Source organism: Dermacentor andersoni, chromosome 2 (genome assembly GCF_023375885.2).
Source record: "Dermacentor andersoni chromosome 2, qqDerAnde1_hic_scaffold, whole genome shotgun sequence".
Lineage (NCBI taxonomy): Eukaryota > Metazoa > Arthropoda > Arachnida > Ixodida > Ixodidae > Dermacentor > Dermacentor andersoni.
In genome coordinates this window covers 168,974,328-168,983,031 of record NC_092815.1, presented here as the reverse complement: position 1 = coordinate 168,983,031, position 8,704 = coordinate 168,974,328, and the positions used below count along the sequence as shown (strand labels likewise).

At 42.1% G+C, this 8,704-nt stretch overlaps 1 protein-coding gene across 1 annotated transcript in view; it reads left to right on the top strand.

Annotated features, from left to right (window-relative positions):
- Positions 1-292, top strand: part of LOC126540481 (uncharacterized) — an 87,691-nt gene extending 87,399 nt beyond the window's left edge. The window contains exon 13 of the mRNA XM_055076053.2: positions 1-292. This exon is cut by the window's left edge and continues 109 nt beyond it. The gene's annotated coding sequence lies outside the window, so the exon portion shown is untranslated.
- The last annotated feature ends 8,412 nt before the right edge of the window (positions 293-8,704 follow it).

The following is an 8,704-nucleotide window of genomic DNA, read 5'->3' as shown; positions in this document are numbered from 1 at the left end:
AGTCGCTGAAGATCATCGCCAAATCGGCTGCCGAAGTTGCCATTAAGAAAACACATGAAAAACTGCAAGAGAAGGCTGTCACATTTGCTACAAAACTAATCGGCAGCGCAATTGCTAGCTATGCAGCTGAAGATAGTGCAAGTGAAGCAGACTTCGTCCAATACTTCTGTTCGCGCTTGGACCAAGCAGGACGGAGACTCATCCATGAAGGAGAAAAGCTGAAAACACTGTAAAATATGCTCTGTCCATCCACGAAAACAAATTTTACCAATGAAGAATGTCAAGAATTCTACGTGCCTTTGGTATTTCGTAGCTTTCTTGTGTACTTGCCTCGCCTCCCAACTGAGCAATCTTTAATGACGCGAAATGAGCATTAATTTTGTTGAGCGGAATATTTATTACTTATTATCTGTTACCTTCTGATTTATTGTAAAATTTATTATTACACTAAAAATTAGGGCATAGGTCAATGTCAATATTTTGCCATATATTTGTCCCACTTAATCTTGCAGCTCCTATCTGTTCGTTAAGGTCATATATTGCTTGCGCTTTGAAGCAGTAATATTTACAATTTTTTCCCCAGGACAATAACTGCATATGCTTCCCACAAAATTACTACTTATAATATTCACACACGCAATGCGCTTTCATACGCTATAAAAAGTTAACTTCCCTATGATTGCTTTTAAGCGATCTGCTGTCTACTGGCGCAGCAGTTGGCGTTTGTACACTCTTCAATTACAACAAACTGGACGCCTGTTAAGGTTGCATGTGTTAGTAGCACCACGCCGTGCTGCAATCCTTGGTGTTCGTGTCATTCTGAACTGGACTTTCATATGCTCTGTGCAATACTTGAGACCTGTCACTGAGGCATGAAAAAAGCTTCGTTTGAATGCGTGTTTTTTTTTTTTGTCGCACTGCAAAAGTAAGCTAAGCCAAAATCATTCGCATCTGACACAACAAAACAACATGCGCGTAGAGGCGTGCTACCTAAGCACCTCTAGTATTTATGTGTAACAAAGTAATTTCTTGCGCTGTACTCCGCAGCTGTTGAGAAGGATGTCGTGCATATATCAGAGGTGCAATAGGTAGATTCACAACCATATTGCAGCTTTTTCAAAGGTGAATAGAGACCAGTGTCGCGGATGCGGCTTGTATCCGCAACAGCCTGGGTGTAACCTTTAAAGGATTTCTCGACAAGGCCTGATTTTCCCTTCACTGAACTGTTGTAGTTGGCGGATGGCAAACCTTCTATGTGGTATATTTGTTTTATATAAAAAAAAAATACCCGAACGGCATGCAAACAGCCGTGAAGTACTCCCTCGCAAAGAACGATAAGCTTGACTTAGGGTGACATGTGGCAGATTTTGAAAGCTTTTACACAAGACGGGTCTTATTTTTTCCCTTGCTGCACGTTCTAAAAATGAGTATTCCCTACTTCAGCATATGCATTGGCGACTCTGAACTTAAGAAGTTCAGTCGCTGTTCTACACTAAATAACCTAGGGCACTTTTCAGCGTCTCGTGATGGTGTTCAAAAGAGGGCAAGGAATGAAAACGTCTCTTCTGTGAGCTCCGCGATCAATAAAACTTTCTCGCACACTAGTAGAGAAAGCTCTCATTTTGAACTCTATAAAATGGGCTGCTGGTGGTGGCCGTTATCTTACTGTTTACAGACCTCCTTCGAAGTGCTTATCAAGCCGGTAAAAAATGCAGTTATTTTTCAAATCAATTCACAAGCCAAGAATATTATTTCAATGGCATTTTAGCAAAGTCATCTTTATTGTAAAATAGCGGAAATAACATAGGTCGCAGAAACAATGAACTGAAGTTTTAACCAAACAATGTAATTACTCCAAGCGTGTTTATTCTTTCCAAATAAAAGTATAAAAATGCAACCTGGTTTTAGATAACAAGGAATGCGTATTAGTTCAGAAAAAAAAAACATTCTGTTATTCGCATCACATAATGTCAACAAGCTCCTTAAGCGTCCTGGTGGCGGTTACAATGACGAGATGCGGCGTTATTTCAAACACTCAGTTCAAGGGATCAACAGCAACTACACGTAAATTTTCGCGCCAATTTGGGAATTTGTGCCACTACCAACGGCACGTCCTGAAGCTTCTTGCATGCGTTTCACAAAGCAGTAGCTTTCTATCAGCACATCATGCGCCGTCACACCCGTTTATGAAGTCGTTCTTGAATGGAAGCACTTTGAAAGAAATAAGCAATATGCTTGTACATACCTCATATGACGCGGCCGTACGATAAGGTAAATTTTCTTACCGTGTCCTGTAGTGGGCATTCATTGTTTGTTTTTGTCGTCCTATGAAGTTGGTACGTTATAAAACGAAACAGAGTCCATTTTGTTAGGTTTGCCACTCGTGCATTGTTAGTTAGCATCGTGTTAAATAAAGTTTATGTAAATAAATTTGCCTCTGCGAGGGCACCCGCGTTGTAGTCTTTTTAATCAATATTCATCTGTCACATAACCCTAACTCATTTGAAATAAAATAACAAATATATTTGAACAAGTAATCCTGATGGAAGAACAAAAGCTTTCCTTAACAAAGGTCACATTTCAAAAGGATAAGTACTACCTGCAGTTCTATTTCGAATTCAGACTTGATTTCGAATTTGCCTGTAGTGTAGTATCAAAACTCTCGCAATTATCATCAGCAGCGGTTCGTACCTTGCGAGAATTCGCCATACCGTGCCACGAAGAGTAAACACAGGTACCCAGACAACGTGGCGCACGTGACACAGCCCTTGACTCTTGGCACGGTACATCGCTGTTGTTGTTGATTACGATGGTGATGATAATGGCGGTTTAATGGGTCCCTTTTCGAAACGGGGTGATGACAGTCACCTAGCCTCTTTAAGTTATCCAGGTTCAGCTACATGCAGCATGCAACGGCTATATGTCGGGACACCTGGTGGAAGTATAACGAAACTGCAATGCAAAATCTGTGCGTTTCAACGTTACGCGGTGCTCATGTCACTACGCGTGTCAACTGTCACTATAGGATGCCAACGATGATGATGATGGTGATTATGCTATTCTACAGCATTCCCTTTAAAACCGGACGGTTACAGCCACCTAGTCCTCTTAAATATTTTTGTTTGTTAGACGAATATTTATACATCCCCATAACACTTTTCTTCCTAAGTACTTCTCCATCTACCTTGTACCGCTACCCATGCACCTGCTACATCACGCGCCATCTGGTGTATTAAGAGGAAGCTTTAGCTCGAGTGCCCCTATCTAAATACATGTAAAAGGAGAATTCGTATTTCTCGGCAACCACTGCACCAAATTTGACGATGTTTGTTGCATTTAAAAGACAAACTTAAATTCTAGTGACTGTTGGTTTCGAATTTTTTAGTTAGGTCGACAATTTTTTATTAAAAATTGGCAAAAATCGAAAATTTTCAAAAAACGAAACTATCAAGTTTACAACTCCGTAACTAAACAACTAAAAATGATAATACAATTCTGTGAATTGCATCTAATAGTACATCTAAAGCGGACAAAATTGATGTGTGACACATGAAAATAAAAAAATTTAATCATAGGGAAATACAACTTTTGCAAAACCGTTGTAACCAACGTAACAAATTCACGTAAGATGCAAAATGACACATTGATTTTGTCCGCTTTGAATGATCGAATGGATGCCGTTTACAGAACCGCGATATCAGTTTTTGATGCAGAGCTATGAATTTGTAAACTTCGTGCTTCTATTTTTTTCAAACGGTCAAATATTTGAAAATAGTTTTAAGAAAATTCAAGCCCTAAATCGAAATTCCGCTTCCAACAGTCACTAGAATTTAACTTTCTCTTTCAAATGCAACAAATTTCATCAAAATCGGTCCAGGGGTTATCTCATAAAAACGTTTTTGCGTTTTACATGTATTTGAATAGGCCGCGTCGGAGTTGGGCCCGAGCTAAAGCTTCCTCTTAATATTCAACTGCGATGGAAAGGGAACCCGTTTAGACGCTACGCGTCGCACATCTCAGATATCAAGGAAAGTGGCACAATGCGATGCTAATGGTGATGATGCTGATTATTTATTTGCATCCCATCTGAAATTCGGGGGTGACCTATTCACCTAGCCAGCTTCATTTGACAAGTTGCACAATACGATGCTAATGATGGTGATGATGCTCATTTATTGACATCTCCTTTTAAACTCGGCGGCGAAGTGCTCACCTGACCGGTTGATTTAGTCAGGTACACAATATCTATATTTTTTTCTAGCACTTTCGTATATGTCTCTTTAAACTTCTTTTTCTTCCGCAAACCCTCTTGAACTGTTTTATTATACCGCTACATGTGCGTCTGCTACATTGCGTTCTACCTAGTGTAATAATATGCAAGTGCGATGCACAATGTGCGCGTATCGGTGCTACGCGGTGCGCACGCCGCATCCCATGTCTCCTCGTGCGCTAGGACACGTTTATAGGGAATTTTTTCTCTGCATGCTCGCAGGCCCGTCGTCGCTTAGTGGTAGAGTGGTTAAGCAGCGGGCCTTAGTTCGATCCCGGCGGAAACTGGCAATTTTTTTTCCTCATTCGCGGCGATAGCTGCAACAAACACCGGACACCGGGTGCGGCTGCGAACATCATTCCCAACCGAAACGGTTGTTGAAATGAGCCCCTAAAGCTAACACTCTATAAAAGCATGCGATTTAGTAGATACGACGCTGTCATGCTATTATTGCATTATAAATGGCACCCACTAATCTGGCGGAAAATATTAGGAGAAAATTTTTTTCGTCTATATTTCGGGACAAAACGAACTGTCAAACATTCGAAGAAAGGGTTCATAGTACTTTCGTGTCGGAACAGCGACAACGGGCCAAGTTAAAGATACCCTTCTCATAAGAAACGAGTTGTTTAGGAGAACGTAGACTAGTATCGTGTTCAAGTAAGCGGATTTTAGCTACTTATATTGTCACTCTACTTGTAAGAAATTGGAAAATGTCAGACGAAGGCGGTGGCAAATGGCAATCACCGACGAGGCGCTCAAGGGGGCACAGCTAAATCCGCGCTTCGTCTGTGCCTTTCGTTCCACCCATACCTACTCTATCTCTATTATTGAAACGCCGCTTCTTGCGGAAATAATGTTCACTGCCTGGGTTGCGATACAAAACATGGGAAAGGTGCACAGGAGAATAAAGGCTTCACGTGATTAGCTACGGTAGAACAAGGAATGTCACAGAAGTTAATATTTCTGCAAGGGCAATTGTATTCGTCAATGCCGCAATTGAACACCTTAGTCGAGCTTTAATATTCGCATATCACTCAGGGGAGGGGAAGAATAAGCAGCTGCATTAAATGAGTGGAAGTGACGTTGTTTAAAAAAATGTCGAAGCACGGAGAAAGAGGAGTGGTTTACTTTCAATACTTTTAAAGAGGAGCTTCCTTTTCCTCTTCCTTCGATTTTTCTACTGCTGCTGCTGCTGCTGTCGCAGTCTTGCACATGGTGTCGCGAGGGGGTTCAGCGCGTGCAAATACATCTTTAGGAGCGTGGAAGGTAGGAAAGGCGAAGCGAGAAACTCGTTTGTACCTTTCAATCATGCCGCAAGGGCAAACGCCATCTGGTGCGGCCTGGGCGTCGCCACAATACCCTTTTGATAGCTGTAATTATTTATGACTGCTCGCAAAAGCATTGCAGAGACTGCAGCACTTAGCTTTCTGTTGACGTGTAACACTCCAGAGGAGAAGTAGATAGAATAGCAGAAGGTGGGGAGAGGAGGCAGGGAATCGGCACAATCGACGCAGCCATAAAGGAATGAGCCCATGCGCCGTTGCACTGTATCTTCATTTCGTCCAGTTCAGATGCCACTAGGTTTATATAATTTGAATTTCATAGTATTCTTGTTAGTTGATTTCTTCATAATTACGTCCACAGCACATGTCGCTTGCATTATATAAATTTGTCTTAATTGTTGTTAAAGCTTTACGCATGTACCCCACCCCCTCTGTAATGCCTCTGCGCTTGAGGGAATGTGAAACATCAGTACAGAGATAAGTTGACCTTCCCGTTGCAGCAAATAGTTAAACGCAATCTAGGCCGCTTGTGCGCTAGCTGTTGCGGTGAGCTATTGTTGATTCTACAGAACATTTAATGACCCCTGGTACTACTGAATACCTGATAATGTATTAATTTATGTCTCTGGCAGCCCACTCGGCTAAACGATGTTCTGCGTGATAATAAGGCTCAGAGGAGTGTAACGTGATCCCACGCTTTGCAGCCCGTTCCAGTACCCGGCGACATTGGAGGGCAGGTCTATTGTCTGATACAATTTCTTTTCCACCATGTAACGGCTTTCTCTTCGAAAAACTAAAAACACTGTTGGAAACGTCCTTACTAGGTATTGCAGCAAACATTCTGGTGCCCTCCTCAATGCAAAAGAGACTACTTGGCTCCGCAGTTGCCCGAAGTCTAGATGAATGAATTCAAACGGCTTTATTGGAATGCTGCCATAGAGTCGGTTTTTGCGTCAGTTTCTTAATTTGACCTTGTTAATATGAGAATATAATACATAGTTCTCTGATTGTTGTTTCACATGGGGTCATGGGAACATCAGTTTCGTATAGGCTCTCCAAACGCCACCATGCGCGCCTGATCCGGGGATATCGTAATACAATTGTAATATCTACTGCACTACGGTAACAGCAACGACAACCCTTCCATGTTCATTGCGCTGCAAGACCTCGATTCCTTGCTACATTGGTGCAGCATTTTCTTCTTTGTGATTTTCTGCAAGTTCAATGGATGATCTTGACATGGCGTCTGCGCCTTGTATTAAGTAAGCCTTTAAATGTGAAGTATATCGCTCAAATTATTGCCATTCCTGCAGCTAACTTAATCAGTGTACTTTAGACTGCTAAAATTTCTGCCAAATTTTGGAAAGCAAAACTTACTCTCGCTTCGTCCGTCTTCAGCAAGGATATGGAAATACGCACTGAGAAGTGTTCAGCAGATAGGTAACAATGTTTGCCTTGCATTGACGCCATCAGTTCGGCTTCTGTTCTGGCACACCGACAGATATCGCACTAATTTCTTTTACAGTTTTTATTAAACATGCTATTGATTTAGGCTATCTTCCCGGTCCTTTGTTCCTTGATCTAACCAAGACCTTTGAATGACTCCTATATAACACAATAAATTCAGGGAGATAGGCGCAGGAGGAAGTGCCTCTATTTTAACAAGAAATGACCAATCATTCCAGGAACATGCGGTTTGGGCTTTCGTAAACTCTTTCCGACTTCAAACTTGTGACAATGGCGAGCCACATGGCTCAATATTTCTCAAATCTGTCTGTTTCTCAAATATAACAATAACTTCCCTAACTGCTCTATATTTTACCAGCCCTTCTCCCATGCTGATGATGCTACTGTCGTTACTACTGACAGCTAAAAATGAGCACTCATCTAAAACGCTTAATACACTGCTGCATGTCTAGCAGCCCAACAACATACCCAAGCAAAACGCAGTTTACCGTGTTATATTCGACTCATCCTCGCCTCTTACTTTTAATCCTTGCCTTACTTTAGATAACCGGCGCCTCCATAACGTATCGCGGTATACCGTGGTTACCGACATAAAATCTAATCTGAAATCCACCGGGGTATCTGTCGGCGAAGACATTTGCCGAGCAACGCGCCTGTTTAGGAAAAAGCTAATTGATTTTGCCGAGGCATCGGGCCAGACATACTCAATACGGCTAAATAAGTTATTTTTGAACAAACAGTGCTACGCTTACTGTTCTACCACGGACAATGTATGCGAAGTCGACATGCCACGTGCAGCACGCTCTTCAGTTCGGTCGCGTCAAGCTATCGAAGGAAATGGTTCGACATAGCTAGCACATGCACAATGTAATAACAGCATATCAGTATTTTTTTCACTAACGGGCGAAGTCTACTAAATAAACGTGCTGCAGTGTCCTCACTGATTGATTCATGCGCTGCTGACATCGTATGTCTCACCGAAACATGGCTTTCTGCTCGGATAAAAAATAGCGAAACTTTTGATTGTGAAAAACTGTATTCATGTTATCGCTGCAATTGTGGTGTGCGATCAGGTGGAGGTGTCTTGATTGCAGTTACTGAAACGCTAACTTCGAACTCGGTTTTCATAGAAACACCACTTGAACTTGTTTGCATGCTCGTTGTACTGGACAACAGAGATGTCATTTTTTGCACATGCTATCACCCTCCAACTGCTTCGACATCATTTTGCGATGACCTTCATGACGCATTAAACAAATTAGTTGTCAGATACCCTAATGTGCCCCTTTTTCTTCTTGGTGACTTCAACTTTCCCGATATCATTTGGCATAACGGCACGGCAACCGTCCCAGTCTTCTCAGAGTACCCAGTTTATAAACACTTGTTTGGACTTCCAATTCACCCAGCTTATACTGAAACCAACGCGCGTGTCTGCCTCTTCATCTAACACACTAGACATGATTCTCACTAGAAACCCTGACACAGTTTCCCCAATTCTTTACGTAAAAGGCTTAAGTGATCACCTTGCGCTCACTTTTCATATCAACACAGGGGCTCCTGTTACGGAAACTACACTACACACTGTTATTGAGCTGCTTTCAAGCGTGCGATGGATAACAAGGTCGGCTACAGCGAGAGTGGCCCGCGGCAGAGCGTTATGCCTGGTCTAGGTATCTGGGCA